Source organism: Corvus kubaryi, unplaced genomic scaffold (genome assembly GCF_017639235.1).
Source record: "Corvus kubaryi isolate FWS band 111438036 unplaced genomic scaffold, C.kubaryi_AGA036_p1.0 136, whole genome shotgun sequence".
NCBI classification, from domain to species: domain Eukaryota; kingdom Metazoa; phylum Chordata; class Aves; order Passeriformes; family Corvidae; genus Corvus; species Corvus kubaryi.
In genome coordinates this window covers 3,347,952-3,361,589 of record NW_024580670.1, presented here as the reverse complement: position 1 = coordinate 3,361,589, position 13,638 = coordinate 3,347,952, and the positions used below count along the sequence as shown (strand labels likewise).

Here is a 13,638-nt window from a genome sequence, read left to right as displayed (position 1 = left end):
CTTTGGACAAAAAGATTTTGCCACGGGACATGGATGTTCCAGGGTTGGACCGTGCCTTGCAAAAGCTGCTGGTGAACTTCACTGCCAGTGGAAATCCTTCATGGCTGAGCTGTAGCTTTTCAAGGCCATTAGAGAGAAGTTCTCCTTTCTGTTTTGTCCTGTTTTTATGTATGTACACACAGGCTGAAGGCACAGAAGGGGGGTCAGCTGAGTGTGTGTCAATGTGTATAAAGTTAAAAGCAGCTGTGGAAGAGTCAGTAATGCTGCCAGCATGGATATGGGACAACAGCCCACTGCACGCTGGGCTGAATGTTTTTTGTGTCTGGTACCTGCAGACGGCCACGATATAAGTTCTGATCTTTTCAGTGTGGATGAGTAATTTTAAAAGGTGTTTCAAGCTGAACAAACCCAGTTTAAGTCCCCTGGAATGCTAGTTTTCAGTTTGTTCTGCCTGGAGGGGTGGCACAAGCAACTATACCTGCACTGTGTGGCAGCCTGGCAGAGGGGGTAAAATCCCTTCTTAGGAGTTAAAAGATTATTCACTGCAGAAACTTGTCAGTGAAAGGCTATCAAGCTAAAATTGCTGGCTGAACTTTAATTGCCAGGATGGGCACTGCTTTGTTATTTTTAGATGCTTGCTGCTATCGTGATCAATATGAGTTGTACTTTTCATGAGTCTTCATATTCTGCTGTTCCGAGCACAGCGCTGGTTGTGTATTTCATTGTCAGTCTCCTGTAACTCATTTTTCTGTTCTCCAGCATTAATCTTTGCTTGTCAATGTTTTCTAAATCTAATCCAGCACAGCCTCAGGAAAATAAAGCAATTGTTTAAATTGATGGCTTTGAACAAAATAAATCATAAATCAGTATATGATCTTTGAAACCTCTCTTCATCTAGAAAGTGTTTTGTTTTTTTGGTTTGGGTTTTTTTTTGCTCCTGGAATGTGATTTTGGAGCATGGATTAGAGATGTGCAGGAAGGCCGTGCCACCTGCAGGTGCTGGGCAGAGGGTGCAATTCTCAGCAGTGTCCAGGGCTGCGTGACCTGCCCCTGCACGGCTCTGCAGGTGCTCAAAATAAACACACTCCGTTTTCCTTCCTGCTCCAGCTAGCAGAAAACATGGAATATAATCGAAACTGTTGTTCCAGAATCCCCGTACTGACTGAATGTGAGTGAAAAGGGCTTGGATGGGGCAGGATTGGTAGGGGATAGTTTTCCTTCCTGTCGCATTCCCAAGGAGAAGCTCGTACAGCCCGAGGTCTGAGGGTCCCCATGGGCCAGAGCCCCGATGCTTCGGTGTGTTGGCTGCTTTATTAGCTGCTGTTCCTCTCCAGTGAGATCCTGATGTCTGACAGTCTGTCCGGGGGCTAACAGGATGGAGCTGTGCTGCTGTTGAGGCTGAACTGGTGCTCATTCAGATTTCTGACTGCTCAGTGTCAAATTTTGGCTGTTTGGACCTGGCTCAGTGTGACCCCCACGCGTGCCAGGCAGCACCACCAGCACTGTGGCACTGCTGGGAGCCAAGCTCCTGGTCAGTCTGCAGCTGCCCCCAAATAACCCCTGGAAACAGAGAGAGAGAGCGAGCACGGCTCGGGAGTGATTTAAGGGGAACAAACCCAAGTGATGGGAGAGAGCACGTGTTGCTAATTCCCTGCCATTCCGATTTCGGCAGTGGTTTTTCAGCCGTGAGCTGAGCGGTCCCACCCAGCAGCAATGCAGGAGTGCGGCTCTGCCTTGTGGGCATGTGAAGCACTGGGATTGACTCTGTGTCGCTGCTGCTCCGGGGTTTCCATTTAGGATCGTGCTGGAGCTTGGGGAGAGCTGCTGGAGCTGGGTAGTTCATCGCAAATCGTAATTGCATAAAGATGATCTGTAGTAGCTCCCCAGACTCAATTTGTACTTGTAACTGGCAGATGGAAGAAGACTCAGGACAATTATCTGATATTAATTACATCAGAGACTTTTTGGATTTTCCTCGTCTCTGAAGTCTCGTTTCTTGACGTGACCAGAGAGCTTTGTGCAGGGAGTAGGGGGAGGGAGATGCTAACTCTTTCAGCAGGTCTATCAGAAGCTGACTTGTGCACCTTGTGCATGGTAGAACATCCCTCAGCAGCTTCAGCTCTGGAATTTTCACCACCTTCAAATATCCCACAGGTGCATTTGGTCAGCAGCACCTGGTCTGGACTTTTCTGGAGCTCCTTGATGGTGGACTTTGTGGAGGAGAAAGCACAGGGCTCAGAGCTGAGCATGTAGTGCCCTGCTGGGCATCCAGTGCAGTCCTGCCTACTGAGGCCTGGCAGGAAATTTAAATATTCATTTAAATATTTATGCATAGTGGGCTGAAAACTGTGAGCAGATACTGAAAACTCAACCCCTGAAACAGAGTAGTGCCATTCCTACCTCAATGGAAGAGAAGCTTCCCACAGCCACAACTTTTATTGAATGATTTATGCGGTGAGGTGAAGAAGGGAGATGCGGATTAGAGGACACCTCTAGTACACCAAAAGTTTTGAGTTTTAATTTGGAAGAAGAAGTATCTGTAAAGTTGTGGCCACTCTTGCAGGTGAGACTGGACAATAATTCCAGCCTTATTTTGTCATGGTGCTTTCCTGAGGTATAGGAATGTTTAGGGGGAGGAATTCTAACAGAGCTGTGCCCTGATAAGACACCTCCTCCCAGCCACGCTCTCTGCAGTTGTTGAGTCCTGTGCACTGGCAGGAAGAGCTCCATTAATTCCAGAAAAACCTGGGATCAGGCAGCTCTGTGCTGGAGGTGTGTTATACACAGATTATCTTCTGGGCTTGTGCGGACTGCTTTTGGACACTGGTGGTTGGTTGGTTTGCTTTCCTTTTCCTCTCTGTGGTCTGGTCTTGTGGCAGCTAGTATGGGATGGCAAGGGAAAATAAAAATAGTCCCTGCTCTGAGGAGTCACCTGCAATCTGTGAGGCAGAGGAATGCTTTCTGTCTTGTTCCAGAGGGTGTAAAACCACTAGAGGGTACCGTTTTTTTGTAAACCTGGAGTAAGCCTGCAATGAAAATGGACTTGGCTAGAATTCACACCGTGGATGGAAGTTACAAGATTGAGTTCTCCCCACCTCTATTTGTCCTTCAGGTTTTTTATTGGAATTTATGAGAATCCAGGCAGGGAAGCTGGGAAGAGTCAAACATTGATGCATCCCTCCCTTGCCCCTGTTTGATCGAGCATCCCAGTGTCTGTGGGACTGTGGAGAGCAACTGCCTGCTGAGGGTAGCATGAAAAATGGCCCTCACCCCCTTTTAAAGCAGGGTAATAATATACAATATTTATTGTATATGTTGAATGTTCAAAAATTATGTTTTGGCTGAAATTTATACCCAGCCAGGCCCCTGGAGGGCACCAACAGCCAACGTTAGGATTTTTCACTGCCTTTTAGCTCTTACACACTGACATGCAGCACCGTGAAGACGGCAAATATATCCCCACGTATAGATTAAGGTGAACTTGCTTTGCCTTGCATAATTTGAAAATTCAAAAGACCAATTTCTTAGTGTAATTGAAAACCGCTACATTTCAGGCTTATTCATTGAATCAGTATTTCCAGTCAGAATTCAAATTAATCTTCCTACCTTTAAACAAGATAACGAGGGTGTAGTTATATTTACTCAGCCTTTTAACAATCAGGTTCAGTGTAGCTGCATATGATTAACTACACACACACAATTGCAGGGGGTGAGTGCAGGCACGGCTCGAGTCAGGAGGGGAATTCATCTCTTAAGGCTGAAAATCTGAAGCGACAGTTCAGCACTCAGCCTAATGCCTGAGTCCCTCTGCAAGGGAAAAGCAAAGAGGAAGGAAGGAAGGAAGGTGAAATGACCAGCCCAACAGAAGAGCCACGTCAGCTTGTCTATGATTCCCCATGGATTATTTTTTTCTTTAGCCTGGAGGCCTCTTGCTTTAAAGTTGCATTAATGCAGCTTTGCTGAATTACTTCCAACACCTGTCAGAGAGATGTGACATCCAAGAGTGCTTGTGGAGCCCATCTGGGTGCTCTGGGGGTTGGCCAGCTGGAAACGCAAGTCTGAGGTTTGTGCAGGGAAGTTTTTATCTGGAGCACTCCCTGCTCTGCACCACAGGTGTCTGATGTGGGGGGTAAATTGGGGGATAAAAATCCCTAATTTTGTGAAACAACAACAGATGGGTTTTAAGAGCTCAACTCTCTAAAGAAAAGCCTAAGGGGGATAATTTGACCGGTTTCATCCTGAGTCTGGGCACCTGACTCATTTGGTCTTTGAAGGGGCTTGGATCACGGACTTGGTGCTTCCAGTAGCATTGTTACTCTGCTGTGTGGTGATGTCAGCTGGGACTTGGCATCTTCACTGCAGGCCATGAGTCCATCAAGGGAAATCTGAGTTTTGGATGTGAGAAGATGGGGATTGAATTTATTTGGGCACCCCCACAAGCAGTCCCTGTGCTACTTTTAATTTGTAGAGACAAAGTAGAGAGTCCCCTGTCCAGAATCTTTCCTCTGAATTGGCTACCGTGACCAGCATAAACTGGAAAGAGAAGTTGTACCCTAATCCATTATATTTGAAGGGCTGGATGTTGAGCTTGCTGTGTGAAATCCTCACTTGAGCTACCAGGGAGTTTTTATTCTGGATGGCACCTTGCATATGTTTTTCGGTCACAGACTGGAATAATTCCAGGGAAGCTGCTCTGTTCTGTTGCCTAATTAATAATACATCTCTTTAAAGAATAAATCATAAAAAAAAAATCAATGCATATTTAACTGATAAGCTAGAGTAACTTCAAAAGCACCAGTTTGGGCCATGAGCTGCATAAAACAGTGCTGTGCCACTCTGAAAACCCTGACTAGAACGAAACTTGGGATGTGTGAGTTTGCATTATGCTTCTAAAGTACTTGGGTAGTGTAATGTATTGAATTTTGTGACTTTTTTTTTTTCTTCTCTTGGAGATAAAGGATGAAAAATACAGTTTAGTGAGCTAAGTGAACTAGTGGAGGTAAAATTGTTACTTTTCCAGAAGGGATTCGTTGCTAAGATGAAATCTGCAGCCCAAGGTGAAGTTGTAAAGCCACTGCCCAGCATCACCTTATCCTCAACCAGCTGTTAGTCAACAAGCTGCTCTGGAAAGCAGCTTATGTGACCATTCCCTTCTGGTGAGGAAAACAGGCTAAAATATGGTGTAAAACTGGGATTTGGGACAGGATTTGTACCTACTGCTGTCACTGTCCCTGTGCAACACTGACCAATGCTTCTCACGGTGCAGTTTCTCATAATGAGGTAAGACCTGAGCTTTTTGCATGACCTTTTGCCTCTGCCGCTTCTGCTGATTCTTGGAACAGCTACTGACACTGGGTTTTTATAATAACTTTACTGGGGGAGAAGAAGAAGTTGGTTTTGCAAAGATTTCAAGTAATCATGAAGAAACGGATTGGTTTTTGATTCTTTCATGGCCGTTACTCCTCACCAACAGAGACTGTTGGCCTGGGGAGAGGAAATGAGGAGGGTGTGAAGTCCCAATGGGGACTTCCCCAACAGACCAAGTTTGCTTCTATAAAAATGTTTAGGTTTGTTTTCCTCTGGGAATATGTTTTCATAGTCAGAGATTTCCTTGGCTTCTAGAAGAGTCTTTGGCAGAGGTGATGAGCAAACAAGCAGAACCTTTCCATCTCTGCTGTGCTGCAGTGCCTTCCTGCTGTTCCCCCTCTGTGTGCATCCCCCAACCTCCTTTTCCAGAGGTTTGCTCCAAAACTCCCAGGGCACAGGGGATCTCCCACTCCCTCTTTCACATGATTCAAGGAGTAGCAACCAAGACCAAAAAAAGTGCAATAATTCTCTTTTGTGATGCTTCAGGAGCTGCCTGCAAACGGGTGAGCAGCACCAGGTACCGCTCGTGGCAGAGTGGCGTTAGGGATTCAAGGCTGGAGCTACCACAGGATCAAACTGTGCATCCTGCAACACAAACCAGGATGGCTTTGATGAAAGCTGAGGCTTTAATTTAATTTGCATGGGCTCCAGATTAATGGCCTGTGTGATCAAAACGGATGGTGCTGTAAATAGGTTCAGAGAGCAACGGAGCGATGCCGAGGGAACGGAGCGCGGTCCGTGGGCTCGGAGGCAGGGCCTCGTCCTGACCCGAGCAGGGAGTGATGCTGGCAGCTTTTCATCTCCTGCTTGTCAGTCAGGAGCTCTGAAAGCCTGCAGACAGTTCAGCTCTGTTGTATTTCTGCTTGAGGGCAGAGGTGGTGCAGAGGTGTCTCGCTGGATGAAGAAATCTCCTTTCGTGCCGTACGTGCCTCTGGAGCCTGGGCACCACTTCCATTTCCTGTGCTGTAGGTCAATTTTAGCCCCAATTAACAAACAAAACTCAATTATCTTGATGGTGTACAAAATGGAATATATCAATGGTCACAGAGGCCATTGATTTAGGAAACTTAAAACCCCATTCCTTTCCAATGTCTGAGAGATTTACTGAGGGAGTTCAGGTTGGAGATGTTCAGGACTCAGGTGGTCAGTTCTATGCACAGGACAAGAATCATTAGAGAATGGATTCTTTAAAGTCATCACCAGCACTTTGTAAAATACTTTTCTTTGACAAATGACTCCTGCAAGTGGAGATCATCTTTATTTAAAAGATATTATGTTGTCTTACAGCTCTGAAATTGATCTCAGAAAGGCCAAATATTCCATTTTTTCAGTCATCTGGTTGCTGAGAACCATCTGGCTGCATTAAAGGTGAGAATTAACTTACTTAGCTAGTAAGTTAATTGATCCTAATGGGTCCCTTCCAACTTGACATATTCTATATTAAGCAAGAATGATTTGGGAGCCTTGCCAGTGAATGACTTGGAGGAGATCTTACATTTTAATTCTCAAAAATGGTGTTTAAACTCTATTTGTTTCCCCAATTCCTCCCAGGCTGGATATCAAGCTATGTTAGTTAAACCTTTATCACTTCTGCAAAAATTAAGTCTTTCAAAGGGACAACTTTAAAGATTTAAAGGTCTCTGCCTTTCAAGGGTGCTTTTAACAGATGTATCTTTGCTGAAATGTTCCTTAGCACAATTGCAGTGCAGTTAATTTACCACTTTTTGGAACTGACTTCTGAACTGGATAATGGAAATTACCCCAACTTTGTGTGTTCCCAGCTGCTTAAAGATGGTGATTGCAACAGCAGGGAAACAAACAGCTCTGTGCTCCCTGAAAAGGAGATTTATCTTGTACTACTCATGTGCTCCTGAGGAAATTGTTTTCAGTTATCCAATCCAGCTCCTGATTTTGTGAACAACTGTTAAAAGAGAAACTCAGTGGAATAACCTGGAAGGATGCTGGAGAGGTCATGTAACTCATCCATCAGCCCCAGGGCAGGATCAGCTGTATATTAATCCTGACAGATATTTATTTGATGTGTTCTGAAAGATCTCCAATGGTAGAGAGATGCTCAGCTAATCTATTCTGTCTCCTCATCCCTGCTGGTAGAAAGGTTTTCCTGACATGTACCCTGCATGTTTCTTCTTGTAATTAGTCAGGAAAACGGAGTGACTTGTCTGATCTGTCCTAGGTATGGAAAAAGATGATATTCTGCTCTGTGTGAGTGAAGACTTTGAGGTCCCCCATGACTTGTCTGCTCTTCAGGGCACACAGCCCATAATGTTTTTAATCTTCCATCATGTCATGTTTGCAAATCTCTGATTAGTCTCGTTGCGTTCCTGGTGCCCTCTGCAGTCAGGCTGTATCTCTCCTGATCTAGAGTACCTTTCTCATGTGTTTAAAACGGCCTCCATCACCCACTTTTGATTCAGTAGCAGTGTTTGGAATATGTTTGCTATCAAGATTAAAGTAAACCAGTGCTATTATTGAAATATTATTTCCTCTAACTGGATCAGTCTTCCATAGTAACAGTAGTCCTGGTAAAACTAAACATAATCCTAGATATCAGTTTGGAAAGAAATATGCATTTTAAGGAGAAATTGGTGTTCTAAAGCAGGCTTTAGCAGTAGCAAAGCTCAGTGTTTTTCCTGGTGATTTGGACCCAAACAGCTTTCCAAACAGATGTTTCCCTCCCCTCTTTACCTGTTTGCTCAGCTCTGAATACCCAGGGTTTCACTCACTTTTGTGTGTGTTTCCATTCCTTAGATCACGTTCTAGATCTCTCTTGTTGTGGGAGTTACTCCTTCTCATTTGCACACAATCCATGATGTGACAATTTATTTAATAGCAGATGACACTTGTTGCTGATTCTGTCACATGAAACCTCTTCAGAGCCTTTTTTCCTCCCGCAATTAAATCCTGCATCTTAGTTGCTGCCTTTTGTTTCCTTTGAACTCGTCAGGGGAGGAATATAATCAGATATTTGAAATTACAATCTTGGCTAAGAGGCAACATGAAGGCGAGGAGTGCTTTACATCTTTGTTTAGCATTCTGAAGCTGGGAAGCAGACAGACCAAATAATCTGCACTCATTTCTGAGCAGCAATTTAGGATTCTGGGGACTTGGATGCTGCCCTAAGCAGCTTTGGGAAATAAGACTCAGTTATCAAGGTGGGGGAATAAAGCTGCAAGAGCAGAAGCTGGAGAGATTTAATAGCCACTCCCAGCTGAGTGGTGCATCTATTCCTCACCCTGCTGCAAAGTTAGGGCTGTGCACAGGTAGAGATGGCAATGTAGGTAAAAATTTAGCATCAAAGGAGTCAATTTGATCTCTTTAAACCAGTCCAGAAGGAGACAGAACCTCTGGCTCCCCCCAGTGAGCCTCACCACATTCCCATGTGGGCACAGCAATGAACTGCAGACCCTCAGCACATGAGTGGAAAAAATTGTGATGTGCCAAAGGGAAATCAAGAAATGGGAAACTCTCGCTGTTGCCTTGAACTACTGAATTAGCAGCAAATTTGCTAGCTAAAAAAAGTCCAGCTGGTGTTCAGAAACGAGTTGCTTTCCCAACTTCAAAGCCTCCACCAGGCTGTCCAGGGAGGATAATTCCTTCTCTGAACAGTTCATTTAACTCCTGAGTGTGTGAGCTAAGTGAGCTCCTGATAGAGGTTTCTTTTTTTTTTCATGTCTTGCAAAGAAGTGTTGAACGGTTTGGGCTTAAGGTGAGAGAACACCTCTTTTGAAAGGTTTTTATGGAAATTGCTTCTGTAACAGAGTCAGGGAGAAACCCTTCTGCACCACAATTGCAGGAGAAAAGGAACAATCTGAGTTATAGCTGAGGGAAACTTGCTTTATTTTTGAAGCTGTGGTGATTTCCTTAGAAACTTTGTTCTTTAGGATGTGTGCCAGGAGCTTTTAGGAGAGGTTTTAGCTCTGAGCATTGCTTGGCTCTTCCTCACCAGAGCCCTTCTGTCGTGGGCCTGTTGTGAGGGGGGAGTGGGGTTTGAGTGGATTATGAAGTGTTGGTCAGTTTGGATGCTCCAGAGCAGGCAAGGAGGGCACAGTTTGCAGAGGGACTTTGGGCTCAGTCTGGTGTTTATTCCCCTTTTTGAAGGTGTTTCACTTGGTAAAATTTTGGCTAATTTTTGTAACAGTGAAACTTCCAAATTTGCGTTCTCCTTATGCGAGCTGGCTTTGTGAAGCATTGGCTTTCCCTGACGTTCTGCACACTGTGCTGAATTCAGCAGGGCTTTTTTTGTGCTGAATTGGAGCTACAATAATTTCTGAGCTCTGTGCCTTGTTTCAATTATTTACCTCTGCAAAAAAGATTTTTATAAATCCTTCCTTCCCTTTCATATTATTAACTTTCTTGTCAAACTTTTATTTAAACCACAGAGACAAAGATGGATCTTTTCTTTATAGCTCTGCAAAGTTAGATTTACTTCTCTGACCTGTTTCAGTGTGATTGAAAGCTAATCTGTCTCATTTTTATTGGCTTTTGGTAAGGCATGTATTTCTTTGTTGCCTTTTTTTTTGTTCTGGATTGTCTTGTGAAAATATGTAACTTCACTGGGCTGTAAAATGTTATCCTCCTAGGGGAAAGGAAAAAAAATGACAACCCTTAATCCAATCCAAGAGAAGCTTTATGTCTTTAATTAGCTTGTTGGATTGCATTCATGTATGATTCATGTCAAATGAACTCTGAGCAATAATAAAGGTCCTGTGGCCACCTCTGACCTCGCAGAGAGGAGCACTAAAGCCAGAAAGCTTTTTTGGCTCAACATCAATGACAGCTACTTGAGTTTGTCTTTTTTTTGGGAGGTAATTTTGCCATAAAAGCCTGTGGAGTGCTCTCACTGCAGTTAACTTGCTCGGCCAAGGGCGTGATATGCCTTGTGGACTGCTAACCCCAAATACTGATATTTTAAATTCTCTTGCTCTCCACTTTGTAATTAGTCCACTTTATAATCAGTCCTTTCGGTGCTCTAATCCTACAGTATGTGTTTCTAACCCCTCTGCAGGAGTTATTTGCCTTTTTTTTTTTTTTTTAATGCTCTTGAGGATATAAAATTCCTTCTGTGTTATGCTAGAGTTTTAAAGCTAAAATTACACTTTATGGAGGCTGTTCATGTTCTGCCTTGCTCAGGTGGGTTAGATTGTGATCATGCAGAGCATTGTATCAGACAGAGAGAATTCTGCCCCATATATTTGTGATTCTTTTTGTTTTTAAAGAGCTGAATGAGCACGAGGATAATATCCAGGGATATTGATCCTGGGACTTATTTTGGTAGAAGGTGCTGACTCACAGCAGCAACCCACAATTGATCAGTTTTCCTCCTGTTCAGTGTGAAGCATCTCTGTGGTGTCTCCAACACACTCCTGACCCTCTACAGCAGGGCCAGCACTTCAAAGTCATCTTGCCAGACTTAATATCTTGCTATTTGCAAGGTGTCTGCAGAACTGGGAACACCAATAAAATCTGCACAAATGCTACCTGCAGTAGCTTAAATTTATCAAAGCATTTTACCTCACTTTCTACTCAGTGGCTTTCACTGCCAGCGTGTAAATAAGTACTACATATGTGTAAATAAGCACTGTATTTAAGTGTAAATAAGCACTGTATTTAAGTGTAAATAAGTGCTGTGGCTGCTTCTCCCTTGTTTTTGGGGATGAAATAGCATTTCACTGGCATTCAAGGGCAGGTTCAGGTGCCTGAGAGCAGTGTATATATCATATATATACATTGGGATAGTACACAGATAAATAGATATATCAGTGTAGCTACTGCTCACTGCTGCTCTGTTGCTGAATGTGGGAAAGCACATTAAACCCAACAAAACAGTAAACAAAGTAGAATAAATGCTGCTAAAATTAGAAGCTCAACCTGCCAGTTACTGATGGAAAAATCTTCAAAGGACTTGTGTCTCCCAGTGTTGTGAACATGATTGACAAGTTCTGTGGTTCATGTTTTTGGGCTGAAAGCATGTGGATACAGGTTTCCATTGGTGTTCCTGTTCATTCTTCGGGCATATTTTGTTTTGGTGTCCCTGAGATATTTAATAATGCATCCTGACATTCATTAAATATGCGCCCTTCATATATGGACTTTAAAAAACAGTTGTAAATTGCAAGTTAATATTGTTTATTTAGCACTTCCACCTTATTTATGAATGAATTATTTATGTTGGTACATTCATTATGGTGCTGTTTACCTGTAAATCTGTATGTCAGTACCAGCCCAAACGTCCTACCAACAAAAAGCCTCCAAAACCAACCAAAAAACCCCAAAGCCCCTGTTTAAACCAGATAAATTGATACAGAAGGCATCTAAGTACTACAGGAGCCTCCTCCCTGAAATCAAATGGCTGGATAATATAACCTGGAAGAGCTGAAAAATATTTCTGAGCACAGATGCACATTCCTGAGTGAAAACTTGGGTTCAGGAAGCAGTTTTGACGAAGTTCAGCATCCAAGGTTAATTCATGAACGTTGAGGCAATTGTGGGGGATGTGGGAGCTTCAGCTTTGTAAAACAGAAGGCTCAGGAAATAAAGAAGAGAGGGAAACTACTCAGAATTAAATGACAGAAGAACATAAATATTAAAAACTGGAAAAGAATGTGTATGGGTTAAAGTCCTGCAAAGAAAATTCAGTATTTTACTGGCTAAAAATCCCAACAGAGAATTATTTTCTGTAGTCCTTGTCTGGAATAATTGAACCTCTATGTATTAATCCAAGGGTTAATTTGTGCTCTGGCTTTCCTTCGATTACCACCAAAAGGAAAATACCTATGGGACAAAATTCCCTGATTAGAAATCTGGAGAAGAAGCACCAGTGCAATACTGGGTATGCTGAGAAATTTCAGCATCTGAACATCACCTTCCCTGGCAGAAGAGTTTTGAGGAGGGATTTGAGTTTGGGGGTTGTGTGGGGGAAGCTCTGCCCAAGCATTAACGGGAATGTGAAAGGAAATCCAGATAAAGGACAGGACCAACGTGATTCGGGGTGGCCTTGGCTTCCAGATTTGACAGCTTTGTTTGGCAGCAAAACTAAATAGGAATAAAGATGTCTGACTAGGAAGGGTAAGGAAAGGAAATGAATGCAGCCAGATAGAGCAAGTCTTTGATCATAGATTGCAAAGATTATTTCAGTGCATATCAATGCAAAGAGGAATGATGTCTTTGAAGAATTCGTAACACAGAAGTCCATGTTCATGGCAAAGTATAAAGGATGAGAAGGGTAAAGGATTAAGAAAAGCAAAGAATTTGTGCATCATTAATGAATGATGAGGAATAGAAAGACAAATGAAAAATTTCACTGCACAGAATGAGAACTTTGATTCTTTTACTGAGTTGCTTGCTTAACACAAGGATTTAAAGAAGGAAAAGAGGATGAAGGCACAAAGCTCCTGCCTGTGTATCTCAACGTGTGAGGAAATGGTGGCAACCGTTTCCAACAGGAAAAGGAGCCAAGAACCAATTAAAATGTGATGCTATAAAGGGAAGTGTGACTCTGAGCTGAAATTGGGAAAGCAGGTGAAGCACATGGTGGTGTTGGCCCCTGTTAGAGGGCATATTTCCCAGGGGAAAGGCAGTTTTGGTATCTGCTGGCACAGCTGCCAGCTGGGGTGTTACCAGGTTGTGTTTTTGCTGGGAAGAGGATTGCTGGCAGAGTGTGTGGGAGAGGAGGAGCCCCTGCTCCTTGTTTCCAGAACAATCCGATGTGCAGCAGTGTGAGTGTGGCACTGGGAGCTGGGCTGGGGCTGCTGCCAGGCCCTGGGCTCACCTGGTGCTGCTCCAAGGCCAGCCTTTCCCTGTTCCCTTGGTACTGCATTCCCTGCCAGGAAGTTTCTAGGCATCGTTATCTATCCTTATTTTTCTGCTTCCTGTAGGACTGTCAAATGTAACCACAAAAAATAAAATACAGAAGGTCTGCTGCTTGCTTTTATTAATTCAGGGTATTCCCAACATGTAGTTTCAGCTGTCCTGGATGTTTCTACCTTGTCCAGCTGATTATTTAGCTGCGCTGGTGGATCCTCTGCCATATACGATGTGCTACCTTAGAAATAGAGTTACTTTTCAGTTGTCTCAGCAGGTATTTTCCCCTCTCTGGGGCAACTTTGTGAGCCAAGATTTGATTCATTTGTTGCCTGTTTATTGCCCCCGCTCATCTCTTCTCTGAGGAGCTTTACTGTTCCTGTTTGAGCCTGGCAATGGGAGAAGCCTTTTTTAATCTGTAGACTGTGAATCATTGGTGGAATCAATAGA

The 13,638-nt window shown here is 43.5% G+C and overlaps 1 long non-coding RNA gene across 1 annotated transcript in view; it reads left to right on the top strand.

The window, feature by feature from the left end:
- Positions 1-5,133: 5,133 nt before the first annotated feature.
- LOC121657765 overlaps positions 5,134-13,638 on the top strand; it is a 112,794-nt gene continuing 104,289 nt past the window's right edge. The window contains exon 1 of the long non-coding RNA XR_006013711.1: positions 5,134-5,280. This is a non-coding gene — a long non-coding RNA (uncharacterized LOC121657765). The remainder of the gene's footprint in view (positions 5,281-13,638) is intronic.